Consider the following 11,487-nt stretch of genomic DNA (forward strand, 5'->3'; position numbering starts at 1 on the left):
TTCTCTTTCTAGTTGTGTGCTTTGGACAAGTTAAATACCTCCCTGAGTCTCAGCTTCCTCATCTGTGAAATGGGGAAATAATATTTACACTGCAAAACTGTTAGGAGGATTTGAGATGATACTTATTGTACTAGCTCAGGCTGCCATAACAAAATACCACAGACTGGGTGGCTTAAATTTCTCACAGTTCTGGAGGCTGGTAAGTCTAAGATCAAGGTACAAGTAGATTCAGTTCTTGGTAAGGATTCACTCCTGGCTTGCAGACTGCTGCCTTCTTGCTGTGTCTTCACATGGTTCAGAGAGTGAACCAAGGAGCAAGCTCTCTGGTGTTTCTTCCTATAAGGACATTAACCTCACCATAAGGGACCACCCTCATGACCTCATCTAAACCTAATTATCTCTCAGAGTCCCGCATCTCCAAAAACTGTCATATTAGGGCTTCAACATATGATTCTGGGACACACAATTCAGTCTAAAGCACATGTAAAAACCTCAGTACAGTGAGTAATAGGTTCTCAATAAGTAATAAGTATTTCCAGCTTTGGAAAGATTTTCTGCTTTTCCCAGACATCCCTAGTTAAGTCTGGGCTGCCTCTGTTGGGTTCCTGCTGCAAGCAGTTCATGCCATGGTTTGTAGCCTACAGCAGAAGCATTTCCTGTATTTGTTGAATGCCTGAATACATTTTAAAGAGAAAACACTTGAAAAGTTTATTTACATCATATTTTTGACCAAAACTAAGCACAAAATTATATTTAAACTCCTATGCAACCATAAAACAAACTGAATTTAAAAAAAAACAAAACTGCTACATGAGCAGTACAATTCAGAATGACAACATTAGTATGAGCGATGGTGTTTGCATTAAGCTACATCACTGACCATGAGGAGACACTGGCTCTGATGCCCTGGTACTTTTGTGCACGCCCCACCCCTCTTTTTCTTGTTTGTACAATATTCTGTGATGTCATTCGGCTTTCACAGGCATCACTTATGAATCACTTAGATATTAAGTCCACCCGTGTACCCTTCTCATTAGCCCAAGATAATTACAATGGTACCACTTTGTGACAATATGACAGTGAATGTATACACAGACTTGGGCACTGAAATCTCCCAACAGTCTCTGTTTATGGGATAGGTGATCATTCAGGCGACCCAGGGTCCGCTAATATTTACTTCTTAAGACTGTTGCTGAAATGAATATATAAAGTCACCAAATTTTAGTATTATTTGGCAAACTCTTAGACTTATAAGGATCTACAGACCTTGGTTTAGGGACAAGGTGATCTTTAGGCCTTTGAGCTTTGCCATCAGACAGTCTGGGTTCAAATCCTACACTAGCACATGGTACTTGTGTTGTCTTGAAGAAATTCACTCATGTAGTCATTCAACAAGCAACTAGAATGGCAAACAAGACAATCCAGCACCTATTACATTCCAGGCACTTTTCTGGGCACTGGGAATATAACTGGATATAAGACAAACATAATCATTTCCCACAGGGAGATTACATTCTAGATCTCGTGAGACAAAAACCCTTAACCTCTTCCCTGAGCCTAAACTTTTATATGTATAAGTAGGGATAATAATTGGGTTTAACCAGAGGGTCACTGGAGGACTGGATGAAATGATGCACATTTAGAAGTTGTCTTGTTTGCCCTTCTAGTTTCTCCCTCCATCCTTCTGACCCTACTCTGGGCTTCTGGCTGGTCTCCACTGGTGGAACTCTTATGGTAGAGGTCAGGGGGTGGGAAAATGGGGTTGAGGGACTTGTTCCCCCAGCTTCTTGCTTGCTGGGCTTCTGCTAGATGATGGCTGCTAACCTCCACTGATGGCCACGGCTTGTGGCCTTTTCCCTGAGCATCTGCCCTCCCAAAACTGCTCCTCAGCATACCTGTTGGGGGGCAGGAGTGACCACTCCAGCTGATGCTAGCTCCAGGTTTCCTCATAGTCTCTAGCTGGTTTCTCTTAACCTTGCCTCCTCTTTACAAATCATCCCATTCATCCCTCCCTAGCTACTCCACTTGAGAATACTGGCAGTTTCCTGCTGGAACCCTACTTCTGAATCATACATAAAGTATGAATCTTATTTCACAAAGTTAAATGTGCAAGCAGGGCCACGTCATCTATTGTTGTTGAACAGAATCAATTTTTGCTTCCAATCTCCCATTCCATTGAGTTGATAGAAAATACTGCAGCATTCTCTGCTCTAGGGACTCATGAGAAGATGGACCTCCAGCCTGTTTGGCCTCCAGGCCCTCTCTGTTTTTGCCAGTTTCCTCATAGTCCAATCCGATCTGTGGGTCAGGTGGGGTGCTGCACCCTCTAAGGGTGCTGTTCAGACATCAGGAACTTCTATGGGGGTGTATGGGAGTGGGTGGGTGGACACGGAGAGTGAAGCTTGCTGGCCGATTCCGGGGCAGTAAGGTACACACAGTGGTGTGTTCACACAGGAGATCACTTGCACACTCTCACCAGCATGCAGGGCCATGTCCTGCCCCACCTCATTCCAGCACTTGCTTCTTTTCCCCACCCACAGTCCTAGGAGGCATTGCAAGGACTATGTGTCCTCTGTGTCCCTCCCCCTGAACCTGACAGGCTCTCTTCACCGACCAGCAGCACCTTTCCAGGTGTATAGTGTGGACATGTACAGAAGAGTCTCAGTGCGTGAGCATGCAGTCAGGCCTGCAGCCCAGCTGGAGGTAAGGTTCTGGAAAGCCTAACCAGGGAGAGCTGTTCAGACTGCACAGTAATTGTCTTGGTCAGCTTGGGCTGCCATAACAACGTACCATGAGCTGGGTGGCTTAAACAACAGAAATTTATTTTCTCACAGTTCTGGAGGCTGGAAGCCCAAGATCAAGGTCTGGCAGTGTTGGCTGTCTCTGGGGTCTCTTTCCTTGGCTTGCCAATGGCCACCCCCTTGCTGCTCTGGCTCATGGTCTTTCTGTGCATGTGGGTTCCTTTTGTCTTTTTGGGTGTCTGAATTTCCTGTTCTTATGAGGACATCAGTCAGATTGGATGAGGTCCCACTCATGGCCTCATTTTAACTCAATCACTCTTTAAAGGCCCTGTCTCCAAATATAGACATTCTGAGGTACTGAGGTTAGGGCTTCAACACGTAAATGGTAGGGGGAACAATTCAGCCCATATCAGTAACATACTAATGTTACAATAGATTATTCTAGAAGAGGGAAAGAGTGTCTTTCTAGTAAGCCCAGAGGCACCATATGGACCAGTCATGGTCCAGCTGGGTGTCCCTTAAAGCTCAGTGATTCCAGGGTTTTTGTGTCATGCTTGCAAGGGCTGGGAACCTAGGGCCTGGGTCCAGCCTCCCTGGAGACACAGCCAGCCATTCCTCTCTAGGAATATTACCAGTAGCCTAGCTCCAGGAAGTGGGGCTTTGTTTCCACCACCAAAGAGGACTTTCTGACCTTCATCCTCCTTTCAGTCTGGAGACATTGCCTCACTCTCCCTCTCTCCCACTTTTTCCTCCCTTCCCTCTTCTCCTCTTCCAGGAAACCTTGCACGATCTCACCCACAAGCTTAGCTTTCTTGCAAAAGACAAACAGATATGTGGTCTTCAGTCAACGTTGGCTTTTGACTCTCTGCAACACCAATCTCTCCTCCAGTGGGGGCCGATGGCCGCTTTCCTCTTGGATTTAGGGATAGGGAGTGGGGGAGGGGGAAGCAATGAGAAAAAAAAATTGACTTCTCAGTGGATTAACATGGCAGCCATGGAAAAACTTAGCGCAGGGCCCAGTAGAGTGAGAGCCCAACAGTGTGAATGAACCATCGTCATCATTACTATTAATGTAATTATTGCTCTCATCACAAGCATATACAAAGCAGCAGTCAGAGCCTACAGCCTGAGAAAAAAGCACCACGAAGCTAGTATCTAAAACAGCGCTGTCCAGTAGAACTTTCCACCACAATGGAAATGTTCTCAGTCTGCACTGTTCAGTGGAACAGACTTTAGCCACATATGGTGGTTGAGCACATGAAATGTGGGAGACCCAAGTTTAAGTTCGAAGGGCAATGGGGCTAGCTGCTATCCTATTGGGCAATGCAGATTTGTAAGATTTTTATAGCAGCCAACCATAGAGAATATTCAAGTACTTTCATTCCAAATAACGTAACAATACCCACTCATTTCCTAGCCATGGTCTATGCATGAGCCGGTTGTGTCTCTCCACCCAGTACAAAGACCAAGGTGGCAGCCCTACGGTCTCTCTAAGCAAGCCCCAAAGCCAACAACAACATTTGGAAGCCTCAGGGGGATTTTTCCGTGTTGAAACCTTGACATTCCTGGTTCATTCTGCACAGTGGGAACGGCAGTGATGCCAACCTCTCGAGACTGTACCTCGCAGCGCCCCCTTTCCTGAGTTTTATGTGGCACCTTAGAAAAAGATATCAAAGTAGAATTCAAGTTAATTCTGATCTTGTGCACTGGTGCGGATCGTTGTGCCACCTCTCGAGACCCTCGGAAATGCTGTGAGGCACCGCTCCCAGCCAGGCCTGGAAGCTGCACATTCCATAGCTGTGTCCAGGCTGCCAAGGTCTATGAAAGTCCTCTGAGCACAATTAGGATTTTTTACTAGATGCCTTAATGGTGTGCCCACTAGAAATGTGTACCTTGGCACAGCTGGGCCCCCCGGCTCCTGTCACTTTCTCGCTGCAACTGGAATTGGCCTCGCAGCCCCTGGAAAATGGGCACCTCTCATCTTGACATCCTGCATGAATTGGCCCTTTCTGTGGAGGAGCAGAGCTCGCCCCAGACGCCTGCAGACATAACAGACAGGCTGCTTTTCCCGCGCCGGGCTTGTCCCAGGGGCTGGAAAGGGGCCGAGAATCTCTCCTTGAGCCGCTGAAATTTTTCCTCTCCTCCTTCTCTGCCCTTTCCAAATTATATAATTTCCTTGAAGCCACATGTTTTTCAAGTCTCTCATTCACACACCTTTGCGAATATTCTCCAATGATGTGTGTGTCTGCGTGTGTGTTAGATACACTTGGCGAGGGCATGGTGTTGAATGCAGTCTGATGGTGTCTCCCCGTGTGAAGCATTTTTTCTGACTCCCCGTCACTAACAGAATATAGTACGGGCTGGTTCATCGTAATACAGGAGGCCCTCCGTGATCCGGGCCTACCTACATTGACAGCCTATCTCCCTCGTTATTATGTTTGCTCCAGCAATATGGAGGGGCCTGTGGTTCCCCCAAATAAACCCTGCTGTTTCGCCTCCACATACATCTGCCTGTGCTGTTCCCTGACCCAGGACACCCTCCTTGTCCACTTGAGAATGTCCTTCCCTGACACTCAGGCCGGAAGCTTGCTTCTGCTCCTCTCCCTGAGTTTTGCCCTCTGCCCCCTGCACTGTTTGAATGTCCCATATCTTATAGGGGTCTGGGTTCCACTTGTGTCCTGTATTGTGTTTTATTTCCTTGCCCATATTTCTCCGTATTGAACCGCGACACTGCTGAGGGCTAGATATCTGTTCTTTTCTCATCTGAACTTCCAGAACCAAAGATAGTGCCCAGCTCAGAACTGCCAATCACAATCCACTGTTGAACTGAAATGAGTAGGAAAAGCATCTGATGTGAAGAGGTTGTATGTTTTCAATGCTCAACAAAGTTTTGTTGGATTGACTAGAATTGACTTGTCTTTGGATACAGTTATCATCTGTGCATTAAAAAAAAAAAAAAGACTTAAATTACCTAAGAAATACCTTATGCCCAAACTCAACAAATGAAATGAAGTAGGGTACTTGCAAGGGATGTGGGGAGGAGAGGAAGTAAAGTAGCCCCATGCGGAAACGTTTATTTAGGGTCTGCCCCATGGGATCCGACTCCACCTACTTTTGCCCATTCTGGTCTGGGTCCCCTACCTCTTACCCAGACTCCCAGCAGCTGCCTCTCACTTCTACCTGCCCTGGTATGGGCTGTTTGTCTCCCCAAAAGGTACACATTGAAGCCCTCACCCCCAGGATGAAGGTGTTTGGAGATGGGGCCTTTGGGAAGTGACCAGGGTTAGATGAGGCCATGGAGGTGGAGCCCTCGAGTGGGATTAACATCCTTATTAGAAGAGGCAGAGAGACCATAGCTCACTCTCTGTGTGGTTATGTGAGGACCCTGCAAGACAGGTCTGCAAGCCGGAAAGTGGGCCACCAAGAACTGAATCCGCTGCCACTTGGATCTTGGACTTTCCAGCCCCCAGAACTGTAAGAATAAAGGTCTGTTGTTGAAGACACGCGGTCTATGGTGCTCTGTGATAGCAGCCTGAGCTCAGACATGAGAGAGCCTGAGCTCTCTTCCATTTTCCACCCAACAGCTAGAGTCAGCCCTTGCCAGGATGACAGATCAAGCCATTCCGCCTTAACTACCCCACTCACACCTGGGAGCATAACCCACACTCCTTTCTGCAACTCATGACAACCTTCCATAACCTGGCTACCACCTCCGTTCTAGAATTCTGTCTTCGTCCTCTCCCTTGTAACCACATTCCAGCCCCATTACCTTCTTTCAATCCCTCACAGGCTACGCCCATGGGTGCTGCTGCCCAAATTCCTACAGCCATCAGGATGGCTTGGACCTTATGAGAAAGACATGTTGTCACTGAGACCTTTTCTGGCTGCCGTCTCTAAAGTCCTTCACAGCCTGTTTACTGTTTCATCTTCTTTATAGCCCTTTTCAACACCTGATACACCTTCTTGTTTATTTACTCATTCGTTCTCCATCTTCCCCAGCTAGGCTCGTGGGGACAGGGGCCTCACCTGTTTTGTTCGCTGCTCTATTCCCAGCACCCAGAACAAAGCCTGCCCTGGGGTGTTGCTCAGAAATGAATCGGTTACTGAAAGACCAGTGTGGGCCTGGCACTGTGCTAGATACTTCCACAAACAGTATTTCATGTAATCATATCCAGAAGGGTTTCTTGCAAAAGTTAGCGGGGGAATTGTCAATGATTTCCAGTTTTTGGACATACTTGGTGAGTTCATTCATAATTAGTTTTCTTTGAAGTAGAAGTGAGTCAGAGAGTGTGACTTCATACCCAAGTCTGTCCACATCAAAGTGTTTATGGATGAATGCAAGGGCACCAAAATTAATGCGACCCAGGAGTGAAGGTGCAGGCAGCTAGAGCCTAACGTAAAGCTGTGGGCAGCACCCACCAGGGTCTGTGCTCTGGCTCCTCATCGTTCTGGCTCCGATGCACCCGTTAACTGTGCTGATGCTTATCTGCCTTGAACCCAAGTTTCGTCCTATTTGCCCACCCCTTTTGATGCTAAAAAAGATGAACACAATTTCAGAAACTGTGAGATTCTCAGAAGCTCAGTTTAATGTGAAGGTTAGGTTGTGCTTTTAAGAGCACGTGGTCAGAAGGAATCATGGAATTTTCTTCATCTTAAAATAATAAAAGCACCAGACTTGAACACCTAGATTGGAACCCAAATTCTAGTGCTTAGGAGCTCTGTGACTTTGGGCGCTCCAGCTCACCTAAGCTCTCTTCTCTGTGAAAGGTAGTACTTGCTCTATCTGCCTCAGGAGTTTGTTCTAAAGGTCAAAGCTAGAATGGCCCTCTGCAGCGAGTGTAAAGCTATGAAGTATCACACAGTGTAGTGTATTAGTTTAGTTATTATCAAGATCTCCCTATGCAATCAGAGAATGACAATGTCAGAAATTATTAATTCAAGCCCTTTTACAGGATATGTGTGCACATGGGTGTTTATATGTTGCATGCATTATAGAAATAGCATGCTTTTGGGGTGCACGCTTGGGTGGCTCAGTCAGTTAAGTATTGGACTCTTGATTTCAGCTCAGGTCATGGTCTGAGGGGTGTGAGCTTGAGCCCTGCACCGAGCTCTGTGCTCCGTGGGGAGTCTGCTTGGGACTCTCTCTCCCTTTGCCTCTATCCCTCCCACCCCCCACTGCTCTCTCTGTCTCTAAAATAAAGAAATAAATCTTTAAAAAGAAAGAATGAAAGAGAAAGAAAGAGGAAAGAAAGAAAAGAAAGAAAAAAGAAAAAAAAGAAAGAAAGGAAAGAAAGAAAGAAAGAAAGAAAGAAGAAAGAAAGAAGAAAGAAAGAAAGAAAGAAAGAAAGAAAGAAGAAAGAAAGAAGGAAAGAAAGAAAGAAAGAAAGAAAGAAAGAAAGAAAGAAAGAATGAAAAAGCTAAAGACACAAACTTCACACCCACACTGCTTGGGCTTACTTCCCCGCTGTGCTGCTTGAGGAGCTGGTTATTTCAGGTCCCTGTAAAAGTGGGAACGTATCAATATCTTCCCCCTTAAGGTTGTTTTTTTAAAAAATTTTTTTTTCTTTTTTTTTAAATTTTTTAAAATTTATTTATGATAGTCACACAGAGAGAGAGAGAGAGAGAGAGAGGCAGAGACACAGGCAGAGGGAGAAGCAGGCTCCATGCACCGGAAGCCCGACATGGGATTCGATCCCGGGTCTCCAGGATCGCGCCCTGGGCCAAAGGCAGGCGCCAAACCGCTGCGCCACCCAGGGATCCCCCCTTTAAGGTTGTTTTGAAGATGAAATGAGGTAGTTTATGTAAAAATACTTGGCATCCTGTCTAGCCCTTAATAAATACTTATTGATATCATTTAGGTTGCTCTTCTAACCACATCACTGGCCTAATAACAATTTTCTCATGGGATCTCGCCTTCTGCCACAGGGCCCCCAGCCCTCAGCAGGCCAGCCTCGCACCCCCTCCACGGCCTACAGCCTTGTCTGTTACTCCCTCTCTCTGCAGCCAAACCAGCGAGTGGCTCCCCGGGAAGGCCTTTAGCCTTCAGGCTTGACTCTGCTTCCCAGAGCTGGAAGTTTCTCCCCTTTTCTCTGAATACATAGGACCTTGTCACAACCCCCACTCCAGTTTTCAAGCTCTCTTTATCTTCCCCATAAGCTCTTGAGCTGCAAGGGTTGTGAGTTCTTTGACTCGTATACTTTGCAGTATCTGAAATAGGCCCTTTGAACCACACATTTACTAAATGTTTACTGAATGAATGAACAGCCTGATGTGATCAGAGGTGGCGTCACAGAAGTGAAAATTTCCCTGAAGGGAGAACAGACTTAAATAATCATCATTATTATTTTTTAAGATTTATTTATCTGAGAGCGAGCGAGCATGTAAGTGTGCATGGAGGAGGGGCAGAGGGAGAGGGAGAGAATCGCAAGCAGACTCCCCACTGACCACAGAGCCTGACACAGGGCTTGATCTCATGACCCTGCAATCGTGACCTGCATCAAAAACCAAGAGTCGGATGCTCAACTGACTCAGCCACCTAGGTGCCCTCCCAAAATTGTTATTATTTATTTTGACTGTACTGATTAAGAACACACATCATGTAGCTAAACCACATGGGTTCAAATTCCAATCTTGACACCTACTAGCTCTGGGCACATTCCTTCACTTCTCTGTCCTTCAGTTTTCTTGTTCATTGGGAAAGGATAATAAAAATCACAATGGTTTATGCAGACTATTAGATGAACGTAGTGGCATCCCGCCACATATAAAGTGCTCAATGAAGGCTAGTAAAAGGAGAGTAAAAGGCTTCTCGTAAGAGGTCCAGGAAGAGTTCCTTGCTCCACCCCAGCAGTCCTACCCCATAGACTTAGCCACTGCTATCAGCTTAGTGAAGATCCTTCCAGAGATTTTACAAACATAAAATATATTTAGCAACATAAAATATTTCTTCAAGTTGCTTTTTTTTTTTTACACAACCATGTATCATGCTGATATGTCAACACATTTTATTCCACTTCATTCCTTTTAACACTTGCCCAGCCTATCCATTTATGGAACTATGATAATTATTTAATCAGTGACATATTGGCAGCCACTGAGGCTTCCTCAGTTTCTCACCATGATAAACATTGTGCAGTGAATGTCTCAGAAGTGCAATTTTGTACACTTGTCATAATAGTGCAGCTGCAGGATAAAAAGTCCTGGGTGTGACACCATGGCCAATAGATAATATCCATACTGATGTGCCAGGTGCTCAGTTGTACCCTATGACCCTTGGTCCATTTCAGGTTGCTGTCATTGGTCCTTGTGTGGCCCTCTTATATTTTACGTGTCGATCTATGTTTGCTAATGATAATGAACACAATAATCATGTTCTAAAGTTTCACAGTCATTTCTCCACTGCTATCTGGAGACATAGTACAAATTACAATCAAAGGATTTGATTTAAATAGGCAAAGGAGGGCAGCCCGGGTGTCTCAGTGGTTTAGTGCTGCCTTCAGCCCAGGGCGTGATCCTGGACACCTGGGATCGAGTCCCACATCGGGCTCCCTGCATGGAGCCTGCTTCTCCCTCTGCCTGTGTCTCTGCCTCTGTGTGTGTGTGTGTGTGTCTTTAATGAATAAATAAATAAAATAATAAATAAATAAATAAATAAATAAATAAATAAATAAATAGGTAAAGGATAGTAGTTATTGCTGCTCTTGTTAGGCAAACAACATGAGTATTCTGGGTGGTAGGAACAAATCAGGTTTGTTGAAGGTCCATGGCAAGGAGTGCAGTCTAATTTGAGAAGAAAGCTTCTTTACTGAAGCTGTAGGACAGAAAGTTGGATTAAGAGGAGCAGAGCCAAGGAGCTGGGATCTTACACCAGGCCAAAGGATGAATCTCGTAACACAAGAGGTCTTTTACAAAGATTTACCTGGGGACAGTAGTCAAGATGGACTTTTACTATTGTACTTTACTGTTTAGTATGCAAGTAAATTTTGACGCTAAAGATACCTGAATCAGTCACAAGAGATTGGGTTATGCTGCAATAACAAATACCCCCCTAAATGGTGGCTTTCAACAATGGAAGTTTATTTTTTACTTATGCTTACTTATGCTGCCTGTGATTGGTTGGCAGGGGGTGGCACTGGCGGTTCTCTTCATCATTTATCAGAGTCACTGAGGGATGTAGGCAGATGGACAGTCACCATCTCCAGCATTGCTGGCTTCCAAGCCAGAGGGAAGGAGAGGACTGTTAGGTCTTGCATTGACTAGTAAATGCTTCAGCCTGGAAGTGACCCATTTCATGGCCTTTCTCAACTTGCTGGCCAAAACTAGCCACTTGACCCCATCCAATGCCCCAGGGGGGCCAGAACTATATAATCCCATCATGCACCCAGCAGGAAGGGAGCTAAAAATAATTGATGAACATCACTACTAACCATCTACTTTCCATATTCTAAAATGCCATGACAACTAAGAGAGAAGGGCCAAATGATGCTGTTGTATCTAACGTTACTTCAAAATACTGGGCTAAAGACAAGGCTTGACTATGCTTAGAACAGTCTGGTTCTACTGGTCAGATATTATTTTGAGAATGGCTTCAGATGAGGTGGAATAGGGTGAAAAGCCTTTTGGAATATGTGAAACCTGTTGAAGAAAACCTTCATGGCAGATCCACTCTCCTTCCACTTGGTGTCTTTTCTTCTCAATGTTCTCTTCCCTGGGTCCTTATGATGATATTCATCATAATGATAGTAAA

The 11,487-nt window shown here is 45.3% G+C and overlaps 1 long non-coding RNA gene across 1 annotated transcript in view; it reads left to right on the top strand.

Annotated features, from left to right (window-relative positions):
• Window positions 1-5,749, top strand: part of LOC144282360 (uncharacterized) — an 80,884-nt gene extending 75,135 nt beyond the window's left edge. Inside the window, exons 6-7 of the long non-coding RNA XR_013350778.1 lie at window positions 13-199; window positions 4,159-5,749. This is a non-coding gene — a long non-coding RNA (uncharacterized LOC144282360). The remainder of the gene's footprint in view (window positions 1-12; window positions 200-4,158) is intronic.
• The last annotated feature ends 5,738 nt before the right edge of the window (window positions 5,750-11,487 follow it).

This window comes from Canis aureus, chromosome 13 (genome assembly GCF_053574225.1).
Source record: "Canis aureus isolate CA01 chromosome 13, VMU_Caureus_v.1.0, whole genome shotgun sequence".
NCBI classification, from domain to species: Eukaryota; Metazoa; Chordata; class Mammalia; order Carnivora; family Canidae; genus Canis; species Canis aureus.